Source organism: Bombus pascuorum, chromosome 1, assembly GCF_905332965.1.
Source record: "Bombus pascuorum chromosome 1, iyBomPasc1.1, whole genome shotgun sequence".
Classification (NCBI taxonomy): Eukaryota; Metazoa; Arthropoda; class Insecta; order Hymenoptera; family Apidae; genus Bombus; species Bombus pascuorum.
In genome coordinates, this window is record NC_083488.1 from 7252770 (window position 1) to 7268004 (window position 15235).

The window sequence follows — 15235 nt, forward strand, 5'->3', positions numbered from 1 at the left end:
CTGCTAGCGAGGCGTGCGAGGCAGAGACAGAGAAATGGTCGGATAGAGAGGCAGAGAAGATCAAGGACGAACGTCTATGTGAAATACAGCGTGCGAGACCGCCAGGCAAAGAGTAGTGACGGAGAAAGGGAGGGAGAAAGGAGGCAATGGAATTTGATATCGTGCGCAGGACCAGGAAAATAAAGTGGAAAAATTCCATCTGGTCAGACGTATCAACCTTCTATGTCCTTCTGGCGGAAAGAAGAGAAAGTAGGATGAAGGTACACGAGGACAACTCGGCCAGACACTCAATACACCCTTGCTCGATTCGCGGGAAAAGCACTGCTGCAATACCGAGGGATGAAGATTCATAGCGCCGACCAAGAAATTTATTACATTTTCGGTGTATAGCCGGGTGTAAAGAATTCGAACGATCCAACGTTTTGGTTTCTTTTACCCTTACCTTGCATCCAAGAGACAAGTTTTGTCTCTTGCACGAATAATCTTTTTCGCAAGGTTTGCGGTCCGGAAAAGTGAACAAGAATTCATTACAACAGAAAAACTGTTCTTCGACGGTATCCATTCTTCATCGAGATTCTATCACGTGTACTTCTCTCAGTTATATCTACAAATGATTAAGAGACTCGTTTTATCTTAAACAATCTTAAATATTTGTTAGAAGATCTACTTAATCTCTTATCATAATCGATCGATCTTTTCAAATTCGAAGACGAATCTCGAGGTATTTTTATCCAACTCCTACGATATTTAGAAGGTTTAGACGTCGTTGATTTCGCTGTGCCCTCATCGTGTTTCCTTTCGTCGTTCTTCCGTCTCACGACTCGTTAACTTTCGCGACAGCAAAAAGCGTTGAACGACGAAACTGGCTGGTACAGTCCGGACTGGTTGGCGACGAACCCTTGGTCCGGGTGTTGGCAAGCGTCGCGACGCGTCTCGTCGCGTCGTTCATGTTCACCGTTTTCGTGTACCATCCCTCTGTCCATTCGTTTGCGAAAGTGGAGGACGTCGGGCCTGGCGAAATTAAAAACATTTACTTCCACGAAAGAAACACGAGAGGCGAGGGTCGCCGCTCTCATAAGCCGGTGACACATCTTGCAGCCAAGGGAAGGAATAGGATGAGCGGAAAGCTCGTGAAACAGGCCGGAGCAACGGAGGGGGTAAGTGGAAACCTCCTACTCACTTTCGAGATGTACACAGGCTCGTGCCAACGTCGGGCAAAAGGAAGCAAGGGGGATGGGGAAGGATGAGAGAAAGGACAAGTCGGGAATACCAGACAACTACGACGGTGAGAATTAATTTGAGATATTGCGCTTACCTGGAGAATTGGATCTGGATATCGGGGATTTTGAACGTGTTCGTGAGATCATTTATATCCCCTGCAACGAACGTCTCAATCGATACGAGATACAAAGGAAAAATTTATAAATAGTCAGAAGTCTCTCCTCGCGAATGTTGCTTTAAATTCGTACGATTGTCTGAACGTTGTCAATTCGTGTTTAATGCTACTCGTTCATAAAAAAGATACGTACTTTCATCGAACTTTAGATTCGCACGATCGAAAAGCGAATGAATTTCGTTGCTGTTATCGAGGACTAAAACGATCGTTTCCACCAACTCAAAGAGTCTTGGTTCTCGAGAGGCGGTTAGTTGCAGAATCGAACGAAACTTTACGCCGTTACTCGTGATTCTCCGTTAATCGGAGTCTCTCGTCAAAGCTGGAACAGCATCGAATCCAATTTCTGAGTGGCGACGAGCACCGTGATACAGTCCACGTGACGTGAAACGGGGATAGCGCTGGCTAGAGGAAGCTCGGTGATGGAGGCTGCGTAAGCAGATTACGCAACTGTGTAATTGAATGGGCACTCTAAATACCCTGGCCGCTAATTAAGAAGGCGATCAATCGATTATCCCAGCCGGCATCGATACACGTTCCTCCTTCCACCTGGCCCTCCTGATCCGCTCTTCTAGCAATGTAGCCGTGACGCCGACCAGAGATTCGTAACATGGTTGGCTGTTACCGGAGGGGGTTTTAACCCTCCTCCACACCCCCTGCTGCGCCACTTGCCACCCCTGCTAAGTCTGTTATCAGCAAACCCCAGCCTCATCGGAGACTGGTGCTCGGCTAACTGCCGATTATTGCCGGCGGCATAACCTTCGATTAAAATCAAAGCCCGCCTAGCTCGTTTAACGGTCTCTTTAGGTTTCCCAATAAACGAGCTGCACAAGAGACGTATACTTCCATCTCGTTTCCCTTTACGTTTCTTCGATAGAAAGAAATTTCTATGTTGTCCGATTTCTCTCTTATCCAGCAAGTGTCATAGATAGGGTAGAGGGCGCGATAATATGTATCCGTTTGAATTTTTCGAAATGATCGACGGTGGAAGATTGTTAACGAAGTCGGTGAACGGTGGTTATTCGTGCCATGGTTGATAATATCTGAAATATTGAAGCGTTAAGTCGAACGGTTAGCATTTTTCATAGAAGATTATGCCTGAAGGTGAATCGTTGATCCTGGCGACGCGGTGTGGAGGAGGGCGAGCTTTCGAGGGATTTAAGAGCCGGATGATAAATATTAAAATAACAATTTGAATTCCACTTTCGTTCAAGCTCTGTCGGAATCCCATAGCACCGGGAGAAGGTTTTGCAAGAAGGAAGGAAGGAAGGAGGTAAACTCTAGAGCGTGCGGATACTGTAGATTCATGCAATAATCATTCTGCGTGCTTATTCTACGCTTTGGCGCTGCCCATTATCTTTTTTCCCGCTTTGTTTCTGCATCGTGAGACGTTCTTCGCGTCGAGAATCAAGGACAACGCGAATTTCATTGGGTTAAACGTATATTTTTTGCGTTTCGTGAATCGAACACATGGAAGATAGATCGATGTTTCGATAGAATCTTCAATTTTACCGCGCAGAAGAAGAAACGTACAAGGTTGGACGTTCGCCACGGGTAAATTTTCGAGCTATGATTGGAGACACGGCGATAGAGAAGATCGGTGTATCTACGAATTCGCTGTTCTATTACACGAAATCGATCAGTCAGCGCGCCAAAGTTGCCGAGCATAGTTGTAGATTCGAATACGAATCTCTTTCTCCTATCCTGTCTATGTAGGCTAGATACATTCTTGTATTTGATGCGCATCATTGCTCGCTTTGAGCCATTATTGTACGAACATGTGGCACGCGAAAGTCCATTCAAAACTAAGCTGACGAGCAACCTAATATCGAAAGTGATCGTTCGCTTCTAAATTCGGAATTTCCATCATCGAAATTACCTTCCGTTTATACGAGTGAAATCGCGTTTAATCTGTAATTTCGTCCAACCGTGAACATTGACGATAAGTAAATTCGAGCCGTAAATTTGGCGACGCGAAAAATCGTGAAACTTTGGTTATTTTGCCGAGAGGAAGGGGAGACCAAAGCGTGAAAATTGATATAAATTTTCCATTTTACTGAAAGTCCGATAACACGGTTGTGCAGGTTAAAGCGGTTGCTTAGATGCTTGGATATTAGCGTACCCCGAGAGGGTGGCGAAGATAGAAGGACGTTGCGGAGGTTTTCAAGGGTTGTAGAAGCCGAGGGGGAGGAGATGGTTGGTCGGGCATTCGCGACAAAGGCTAATTGCAAAGCACGGGAGAACCGCGTCGCAAACGGGAACAAGCCCATATTACGTCGGAACACACAACCAGCCATCGTTACCCCATGTCCCTTCTCTTTATCTCTCTCTTGTAGTAGCTTTTGACGTCTTTCTCGCGCGTTTCCCCTCTGTCGATCCTTGCTTTCTACCTTCGCCAGCCCCGTGACTCGGCTCTTTCACGTAACACGTTACCTGCATGCACTGACCGGATACGGTGACATCGAGGACGAGCTCGAGGTCAGGTGACACCTCGAACTATGCGTACGCCGTAGAGGAACGATCTACTAGTATGGTCGACCATGGCTGAACTATGGTCCATCAGCTCGCTAACTCGGGGTTGGTATGATACACGCGCAAAGCATCTCTACAGAGTGGTGCGACCAGGTAAACCTCGACCTCTAGACCGCATCGCATACAATTCCCTCTACCCCTACCGACGAACCCTTTCACAGTGAATTCAACCTTCGACCGTATCCAACCTTCCTCTTCCCGTGTCCTCTGTCCGTCTCTCTTTCGCTCCGTCTTTATCATCGACGCTTTCCTCGCCCCTCTGTGTTATGTATCGTTCTATGCTCGGTCACGTGTGTCCGTATTCACGCTTGTACACGCGTCCTTGTGTGTACAGAAGCTCTTTCGGTCGACGATGACAGGCAGTAGTGTGCTCTCGCTCTCTCTCTCTCTCCCTGTGGACCAGTACAAAGGTGCTAATTGACAATATCGCGAGAATGCACGAAAATTGGCCGGAACAACGTTTAACGACGTTAGAAAATTCGTTAACGCCAGGCAAAAATGATCGATCATAAGCGGCCGGTGCCTTTCGGTGTCGCGCCACATCGCGTCGCGTTTCATGCACTTTGCTACCCCGTGAAATTTCGCGCCGCGTCGATGCACGCGACTAATTCGATCACAATGGAAGCTTTAAACGGGACTTAATCGAATTGAACTAAATGAAGGTTATTTAGTTGGAATATCGTGTCTGGCACGTGAAATTGATACGAACGCTTGGTACGGCAGGCAATTAGGATGGAACGACGTTCCTTTCTCCTGTACATCCGCCGGCCAGGGAGAAGACAAGAGAAATCTTCGGATCGAGCTTCCTAAGGCATTTGACGATTATGGATCGCCGCTCGTAATTGAATGGATAATTGAAGCGATCCTTATCAAAGCTACGAACGTTATGGAGCACGGACACGGCAAACACGAGCTCGTTTCGCTGTAACTCCGTCGACCGGGCTCTTTCACCTTCTCTTTGAATGCGCCAAGAACATTCTATGGATTGGTAAACCAACCGCTAATTAATTGGTTAAATATTGATCGAGGAGTAAAATTCCGTGTCCCGAATGAAATTTGCTCGATCGTTCGCGCGAAAGACGATCGCAAGAACGAAACAAATATCCCGTTGTTGAAATATCAATCGATTCGCAAAATACGAGACTGATAACGCGGCGTTACATTTAAGTTTAGAAATAGGATATCGACACTATGAAAATGTCAAACGTTTCGATGGCAACATTGTATTTTTGATACAGGATACGTTTATCGACGTGTTCTCAAATCGATGTCGAGATATAAATGCTCGTACAAACATGGACATAAAAGACGATCAGTGCGAAATTGAATTCCTTTTGCTCTTGCTCCCCCGGTTTGCCCCTGACGGCCATCTTGAAATTCCATGATGTTCCATAGAATCGCAATATCCCGTAGCATCATGACACGGCATTGTGAGCAGAGGGTTGCGAATGACGGCTTTCACGGCTATGGATATCCAACGATGCATTGTATGTACAATTTGTGACGTTGAACAGATTGACGCATTAACCATTGTTAACAAACTTGTTGTTCGTTATTCGTATATACGTATACTAAAAAATTGTTGGAAAATCACATTCGGTATACATTCGACGATAAAATAGTATTCTTTAAATTCTTCAATCGATTACTATTAAAATTTTCAATTCGTAGAATCTTCGCGTCTCGATATCAATATCCAATTTCAAAATCGATTATCGTCATCTAGCGAGCCTTATACTCGAAGAAACGCGGATTTTTAGTGAGAGGCAGAGAAGGCTGGAAAAGCGTAAGGTGGGTGAGTTACTTGGCATGCAGGACGAGGATAGTCGGGGCAGGAATTCCGTATGGATTAAGTAACCCCGTGCGCATAAGCCCGGATAGAATCGTGTACACGTACACAGGCTGCACGCTCGAAGCTTTAAGCGTACATTTTTAAACACCGTGCTGCGACTCCGTGAAAAAGCTCGATTTATTCGTCGTTTAACGAAACTTGATTTAGCGCGAGCCACGTCGCCTTTCCTATCCACGTGCACGGATTAAAATCGTCGTAACGATGTTTCCCAGTAATTTCGTCCGCACTGCTGTGTTTTCCATAAAAATGTCGTCCTCAAGGCAGCGTTTAAAACATTTTTACGACTCCAAGTGCCGCTACTACTATCTCTAGATAGTATGGAAAAAGGAACGTATCAAACTGAAACTCAAATTTCAAATTTTGAATGTTAGAATTCAGAGAATATTATAAAATCTCAGTGACACAATCGCGTTCCTTATCTTCGTAGGTATAATAACGCGAGCAATATATTTGGCAAGGTGCGAGGACGTCAGACAGATGTTGTCAAAATTGTCGGCCTCATTTTGCACGGCGTGTTTTTTCACGCTTTCTATATATCGTGGCTCGTTTTCGACATTTTTTTCGCCCGGGATATCCTCTCCCTGTACCATGGAGGCGAATGGAGAAAAGACTGGACGAAGATGCAGGGTGACAACGCAATTTCGCGGTGAAAACACGGCGGGGAACGTATAAAGAGATTGTCTTTCGCTGTAGCCCGCTTAAAAATTTGCCGAGCACGGAATAAAAGTACCCTGGCTGACGTCGAGCGGGTTTACGTTTACGGACGAGTGTGCTAGAATTACCGGAGTCGGATCGACGTTCCCTTATGTTTGCACGCCAACCAACAAGGAGTAACGGCGTCCCTTGTTATGCCGCGCACGAGATAATAAACCTTTCGTCGGGGCAACCATAACCGGTACGTTGTTTCGCGTGGCACGGTTATAAACGTGTCCGCTATTCACGATCCCGTTCGACGAAAGAACGCACCGATAAAGAGCCGTGTTATCGCCCTGTGATTAAATTTTCCTCGACATGGACCGAGTTAAATTCTTGTCAAAATTGTACAGATTTCTCCGTTAATGGCGTCGATACGTTTTACGAGAGGAATGGCTCTACGGAATACGGACCGTGATTTGCAAGGTAGCGAGGAGCACGCGATGCCACCGAGTCGAAAATTTTCGCGAAAGCGAGCGTTCACCAAGCCGCGTTAAATCCAGCCTCGAGGCTCTCTTGTAAATATAATCGATGCTTTCTCGTTCATCCGCTTTCGCGAAAACCGCAAAATAAACGTCGACCAACAAACGAGAAAGGCAAAGAGTAACGGAGCTACGAGAAGACACGCCATGCTCATAGCAGCGGCAATCTTTTTGAACGTATTGGCTTTGCTTTACGTATATTTCGCATACGCTGGCTCGTACATTTTCCTATTTTACACCGCTGCTCTGTTTTAGCCAGCGGACGAGCTTTACGAATTGGTTACACGTATATTCGCTGGCAAGCGACGTTTCACTTTGCGGCACGTTAGTTGGCTGGAAAATTTCCGAAATGGATAACACAACGATGAGATTCGAGGCTCGAGAGAAGGAACGGTTTTATTTAAACAGATGGTTAACTTTCCTCGCAAGAAGTCAAAGCGACGGCTTCCATGGTTACAAATGAAATCTGTTGACGCGCCAACTTCTCAATTGATATTATACGCGGGGGAGGTAGAGCATCGTCGCGATCACTTTTCAACTTCGATTGTTTGTCACCGACTAGTCGATGCGTCGCGATTCTAAGCCGATTCTTTGCCAACTTGCGAACTTTCAAGGATATTCGTATTGTTTACCGTTTCAGAGTTTCGCTCGCCGTCGAAGTCGCGTCGATCGGTTTAATTGAAAAGTAACAGGCTGCTTTTCACCGATAGGGGGTTTCACAGATAAAGGCTATATTTTATAGCTTAAGTTCCGGTGGACGGTATAATTAAAACGGAGCCCGAAATAATCGGCGTATCAACACTATAACCAATTTCTCTTCGTCAGGTTTTCTGATGCCACCGATTAAATTCCCGAGTCGAGTTCCGAGAAAATTACCGAGTCTTCCTCGTCTATTTCGGTCGTTCGTTAACGACGTTGTTAGCAAGTGGAAATTGTCTTATCGTTAATGATTTCGCGAGCGAATTAAAAGTAGGAGAATATCGACCGCTGCGCCAATTCAAACACCTCTCTGCCTATAGTTGGAATTCACGAAGGGACATTGATTTATGTTCGACTCTCTGCGACATGACACCATGAAAAATTAACGCGTCCATGAATGTACAAACGGAATTTCGAATCTCGCTGAGAGATCGCAACATTTGACATCGACCATGCGTCCCGATGTATGCGATGCATTTTGCAGCGCGCTCAACAGCGGCCCGTGGAATGTTCGCTAATCGCGTAGAACGACATCGATCGAATTAATCTGTTTCGCGTTTATTAATAATGTCGCAACGCACGACGCGCTCGCCCAACTCGAAATAAACCGGTCACGTTCGGTGCGGTGCGGTGTCGTCGGAGTCGCGTCGTGCCTGATAGGAAACGATTCTGGGGGTAACATCGAGCGATCGACATTTCGCTGCTGCCTACGGCCATTAATTAACACATCGCGACTGGCTGATTAACATATTATCGCGGCAAGACAGCCGTTGGTGTCGGAAGCAAAGCCGTCTTGGTTGTAAGCACGGAAGCGGTGAGATTGCGTTGCCTGGCAGTAGAAGGTGAAGGTGGAGGTGGAGGATGAAGGGGGAGGAGGAGAAGTGGAAGGAATGGTACGAGAAAGCAAAGGAAAGGAGGAAGTAGGAGACTGAATGCTGAGATTCAGCCTTTCAGAAACGAACAATAATGGCATGGTGGTGGTGGGGATAAGGGTGGCAGGGAAATGGCAGGGATGGCGGAGCCAGCGCTGGAGAATCCCTCCAGGCACGTTCGACTATTAACCCCGCCGAGATTCGGAAACGCTCGGCGACTGAAACCACCGTCTCTACATCCAACCCCTTCTAGGACGTTTGAACGAGACTTCTACCCAGCCGCAGTGTCACCGTAACAAGGGTGAACTCAATCCTCGAACAGGCAGACACTACCGGGGGACCCTGAATCAGTCTTCTCCGCCTTCATCTCGCCCGTTTCGTTCCATCTCTATTTTTCTGACCCCAGCGAGTTGGCATGATTAAAACAAAATCGTCATCGTTGCCTTCGTCACGGCTACGATTTTCAAGCAGTGATTTACGAACGAAACGCAGTCGAGCACGTAGCAGCGTCTGGAACGTCTAGATCGCCCCGATCTCCTTTGTCCCTCAACAGAAGCATCGACTGTTGTTCGATAACGTCACCGGGAATGGTAAAGGCGTTCGAGTATACGGGTTTCGAGATTAAAGAAGAGACATTGTGATCTCGAAGCAACGCGTTTGAAAGTTTCATAAGTCGTTGCTTAGACGAGAGAAAAAGAGTTGCTTCCGGTTAGCGAGCGAGATCGATGAAGCAAACCACCGGAACAGGATCTCGTTAAGGATAGAATCGTCGAAACGATTTTTCAGCGTAACAACTCACTCGGCTGCTTGCTACGATTTTAAACCGGAGCCTATCGTTCTAAGAGTGCTGAAGTTCCCCAGATGTAGATAGTAAATAATTAGACGCCAGGATAAATAAATTACTCTAATGGATTCGTGGCATGTACCGTCGACGGAAGATCAGGCACATGATTTCTAAGACGTTTTATTAATGATCGCCGGATGTCGTATCATTGTATATTCATTTCTGCGTCCATTCTATCGCGTCTTCTCCATGGAGTTAGATAAAAGTGGGAAACGCCGCGAAACAATTTGTTATCAAGCGCAGCGATACCACCGCGAAATATATCTTTACGACATAAATAGCCACGTGTACCTCCCCTCCATGCATAAATCACTCCGTGACGGTTTCAAGACTGATTCGTGAATAATTGTCGTATTTTTGAGAGGCTTATATCTCGGTGATATTTCAAAAATCTCTTTATCACGCTGTTGTGTCGCGTCGCCGCAAGTGCTATTCTTTTCGTACACGCGTGCACTGGTCAATATTCAAACGTTTTCCGTATATAACAATGCGGACGTTTTTATGCAGCAGTGATATCTGCAGTGACCCAGAAAGATATCGAATGATACACGTTTTCGTACGATATCGAAAGTCATTGGAAATTTATGCATCGACTATGTGTGAAATTCCCGTTATCGTGTACGATCGAATACAGCCACGGCGTTGATTGAGAAATCGTATGAGCGAATAGTAAATAACGAGACCACGAACTCTACGCAGTTCTGATAGAGGTTCGTATTCGTAAGATCATGTTGCAGACTCAATGGGCGCCATTGGCGATACCCATATTTCAGACTTAGCGTATTATCGGGGTATTACGTGTACAAGCATGTTACTGCTATCTACAGGTACCTACATATGGATATTTACGGGTATGTGTGTCCCTAAATGAGGTTCGTATTCCCATTATCCCTAGGCGAAGTTCAAAAGTTCAACAATACGTAAGGAAAGGTTTTATCCTAATTCCAATTTCCATTTGCAAATAACTCACAACGAAAGATCGTAATTCACATATAGCATTCTTTGCGATACTAATTTTTATTGAATAAATTTTAACAATCATATACAGAGAGAATATCGTTGTTCTTAGCAACGTTACTCGTTACATTATACATATATGTCGTATACAAGTACTCAAAATCTGAACAAGTATGGCCCATCAATGGGAACGTTGCTCGCGTAACACTCTTAAGGTGATTGAACAGTTCAAGTTGGGACATCGTTGTAGACGCGTTATCGACGATTGAGCGGCATTTACCTCTCGAATTTACTAGCTGTATCCGCGGTGTAACAGTCTCGTAACTCGAGCACAAACGTTTGGATGTTGGGTGCGAAGTCGTTTCGAAACTTCCCCGAACGCCACTGTGCCGGAATACATATTTCGAGTCAGTTGCTTTTCCTTTCTCCGCCAGCCGTTCCATTCACTTTTCTCCGCATTCGCGGACTGGCAGCGTCAGCTTTCCACGCGAGGTTACGTTTAGAGTTCGGCCAAGTTGGAATTTACCGTATGCTTACGCGAACAACGGCGCATCTGGCCGCGCGACGTCGAACACGTTTCCACTATGGTGAGCGAAGGAGACAAATGGAACGAGTCACCGGCGAGCGCGTCGATGAAAGCGAGACGGAGCGAAAAGAGACCGCCACGCTGCCGACATGGCGAACAGGGTCGCCAGAGGGGTCGCGCAGTATGTAGGCTAGTTGGTAAAGGCAAACCCGAACAATTTGCCGTAATAATCCGATAACTGATAATACTGGCAATTTGGTTGTAGCTAAACGGATCTCGCGGCGTTGCGTTGCGTGCGTTATCTCGGTTATTGTTATTGTTCCTACTCGATGATCGTTGAAGCTCGCGAGTTGACGAATTCACTGCGTCGCGTATCGATATGTCTTTCCTTCCACGTTTTCTTGATAAGATAACGATAACGATCAATCGAATTTGTTGTTATTGCTTTTTATTTATTTATTTATTTATTTGCAGCAACATTGTTTCTTCAAATCGTACGTAGATATCTACAGGTGTAACAATTAACATACTGATTCTACACGTGATGCGAGATAGCGAGATTTCAGGAAATACCTCGCGTGGATATATGTATTAGGTTATTCTATAAATAACGCGGCTTTTTCATTTACGTAGATTAGGTGAAAATAAACAACTATCTGTTGGTAATTAATCAGTGACCTTCCTCCCCATCCTCTTTTATAATCGTTTGTTATCTTCGTACTGAGTTTTCCGTTCTATTTTTGGTAAAACTCTTATCGTGATGAATTCCATTGTTTTAAATTCAGCTTTCGGAAGGTATTATTTATGGAATGACATAATATAAATCTGTAGTATTTATGGAAGATACGCGCCAGCTTAATTAATGCAATTCAACACAATTCTGGTCTTTACAACTTCCAGATGTAACCAAATCTCTCGAGGATCTAAACTTTCGTTTCAAATCACATTCAGTTGCTTTGCTCTTTCGACTTTAATCTTGCCTTGTATTTTTCTTGACATACGGACGATAAATTTAATCATAGTATTTGTGAAAGATTCCTATTCCAAATTTCAAATATATTTCGTACTACTTAAAAGCTACCATTTAATGATTAGACTCTAATCCGGGTGATATGTCAAGTGTCATAAACTATGTTATGCTACGATCAATCTCAAATTTCGGTAACAAAGCGTGAAATATGATCGACGGTGAAAGTGAGAAAGTTCTCCAGCTTTAAGTTGGAAGCGTAACTCGAATTCGACATATAACCGAAAAGACCCGTGTCACTTTAACCGAGCGAGTCAAAGAGGGCTGGAACGTGGACGAATCGCTAGTCGGAGGACTCTTGAACCGACGTCAAGCGGCGAAACGCGCTTGCTAAGTTTCTCGGAAGTGGTTTTAGGACTGATTGATTTCTCACATCGAATCGTCGATACCGACTTTGAAAGCGGAATCGGAGGAACGCGAAAAAGGACAGACAGTGAAGCAGACGCAGGTGGTGCAACGGAGAAGGTAAAGGCAATGGGACAAGAACAGAGAGCAAATCTGAAATTCCATGGGTTAACCACGGAAAATCGTTGACTGTATCGAGAACAACAATTCGATTGATTTATCGTGGTTTACGTTAATTAATCGATGCGAACGTTCGTGAATCGCAACATCGTCCTCCGGTACTGCTCGTGCTTACGTTACATCGACTGATTTTGTGACAATATCATCGGCCGTTGGCTTTGTTCTCTTTTGTTTCATCATAGGACGTTCATCCGCTTATTTGTTTCATCTTACCCAATAGAACAAAATGCTACAGAATTACACGCAAACTGTCGATTAACCTGCTTTACCCTATAATATCGAAGCGTATTAATCGTAAAATTTCATTGTAAATAGAATTCATCTATACATTATGGGATTTAAATGTAACTTATAGCATGGGAAACTAATGCGAACTATATCCAGTATTTAATGTTCTATAGCGAGAATTTCATTTTCGTAGAAGAAGAATGAAATTACGCCGAAGCGCTCCGTGAGAAAGCGCAGTATCTAAGTGCTGAATTGTAACACGTATAGTTCGAAGGAAAAGATAAAGGAGGAAGAAGAGAATGTAAGGCATGGGGTTAATTCCCCGATCGATTAGGTCGTTTTTACAGCGTTAGCTTAGGCACCGTAAATTTACCGATTCTCCACGCATGAAGGACCATATACATGAGCGTCGTATACAAAATCCGATGTTCGATCGTAGTTAAAAGAAGGTTAAAAAGATATCAGACGACTTACGATTTTGGCTCGTTATCTGTTTCACCTGCACAAGCAACGCAGGAGTAGCGAGTGTCAAGCATAAAGTAGAAGGAAGACTCTCGTCGGCTCGTACACCTGGCGCAAGCGCGGAGTACTCCATCCCTCTCCCTTGGACTGTTTATGCCCTCTGCACCCCCAGCCACCCCTTATCGCTATGGGGAACCGACGAAGACGGCGGACACGTTGAACGGAGAGGAGTCGAGTCGAGTTTCGGGGTTTGGGGTCGGCTGACAGTCGAACCGTGCTTCAGTCGGCCGGCGAACTCGCGTGCCGAGCCTTCGTCCCGGTGACGTTCCTCGTCGTCGACGGCGACAACTGCATCCTGTACTTCGATCAGTTAGCCGACACGATGCAAACGACGTTCCCTCGACGAGGACGCACATTTTTTCACGCCTTTCGGGTATCGTAAAGTTCGCGTCAACGTCGCGTCGCTGCCCGCGATTCATTCGTTCGTAAAGACAGTTTCGTTTAAAAGTTTCCTTGCGAAGTAGAAACGATCGTTCGTACGCTCGATTTTGTCAATCACCGGTAGACGTTCGAACAGAGATCGCATTTCCGATCATGAGGATGCCTGACGAAAGGGTGACCAAGACTACGACAGATTAAATATGACTATCGTCGACGAAAGCACGAAGGATTCTACACCGGATCACACGAAAACTTTATCAGTGTACAGTGGGTAAAGTGACGTTCGATGGAGTGTATGTGTAGTGCGTAGAACTTAGCAAACGAAGAACCCTCGAAATCGTTACCACTCGAACTCGTTGCAACGTCTGGAAAGCGCCAGGAAAGAAAATCCATTAACTTCTTCTGTATTCGGTTCTCGGTGAGATCCGTTCAATTTCCTTCATTAATAACCCAGAGAGTGTCCGGTGGCCGAAGTTCCGTGAAACTTTTTCCGCGATGTACGATCCTACGCTCGCGATCCATTAAAGTCCATTAAGCGTCTGCTCGTGGCACGGCCGGAAGTTGGAAAAATCTCCGCGGAGACTTGCTGGCAATTCTCTTCGCAAGAAACATCGACACATTCATATCCGAACGTATTTGTCGTATCCTTACGCAGAGATCCATCGTTGGCATGTGTATACAAACCGGTGGGAAATATTACGTGGCAGAATTCGGTGAGCTTTATGAGCGGGATGGGTCGATAGCAGACTCTGATAGCTATCGTTTAGCCGATGGTATTGTTCGGCAGAGATATCGCCTTCGACTATGAGATCCTAAGGAAATCGAAAGAGGGAATCGAATGGCCTGTCTCAGCTACCGTGTAATCCAACGTTAACGAGGAAAGGAAAGTAAGGGTCCTGCAGGATCGGTGAAACGTGTCTGTCAGTGAAAGGACCGGTAGCGGGTCTTTTATTTTTCGCCGACTTCGTCCTTGGAGAGTGAAGTGTCGTAGAAACGAGAGGGGAGGATTACAAAAGAAGAAGGACAACGCGTGTTAATTAAAGAGCGGCAGAGACCAGAGAGAAACGAACAGCCAGCCTGACAGGTAAATATTTACCGACGCCGCGGCACAGTAAAATCGCAATTTCAGAGCGCGCGTTTTTCTTTCTCTCTGTTCTTCCTCTATTCATTGCAACGTTGAACGAGAACAACGGGGGCGAGTATGTACCAGAACGAGTACAGCCAAAAGGACGATCAAAAGACGATACAGGACGATCGAATTCTCGTATATGGATTCATCTTGGTGTCCTAGTCGCATTGTGGTGTCTCGTAAACAAAAGGAGTGTATAATTTTATGTGAATAGATTTCGTTCTTAGTTATGGGAGGGGGTGGGGATACCAATGCCTTCCTGACCGCTCCTTTCATCGCGTACGAATTTTTGAATTTTTATTCTACTTTTTTTGTGATCATCTTTCTTTCACGTAAAATTGGATTTTTTAATAATGTATTCGTGCCTCTCGTTCTTCACAGACATAGTTTCTTTACATAAGTTAAACTCGAATTGTTCTGTTCCCTGATAAGAATACGTTTGATATTTCTCTCAATTCCATCGATGTCAGACTGTAAGAAGGTGAAAGCGAGAAGTCAAAGGCGACGGTGAAAGGGTGCCGAAACTTGATTTTTTCTCAGTTTCGGCTGATACCGTGCAACAAGGGAGAATAG

At 45.2% G+C, this 15235-nt stretch overlaps 1 protein-coding gene across 10 annotated transcripts in view; it reads left to right on the forward strand.

Moving 5' to 3' along the window:
* The window catches only part of LOC132914018 (agrin-like), a 384730-nt gene that overhangs the window by 45024 nt on the left and 324471 nt on the right, over nt 1-15235 (forward strand). For 5 of the 10 annotated variants that reach the window (XM_060972895.1, XM_060972809.1, XM_060973134.1 and 2 more), the window contains exon 1: nt 13359-14617. The exons of the other annotated variants lie outside the window; for them this stretch is intronic. The gene's annotated coding sequence lies outside the window, so the exon portion shown is untranslated. Of the gene's footprint in view, nt 1-13358; nt 14618-15235 lie in introns of those variants that run through there. 10 annotated transcript variants of the gene reach the window in all.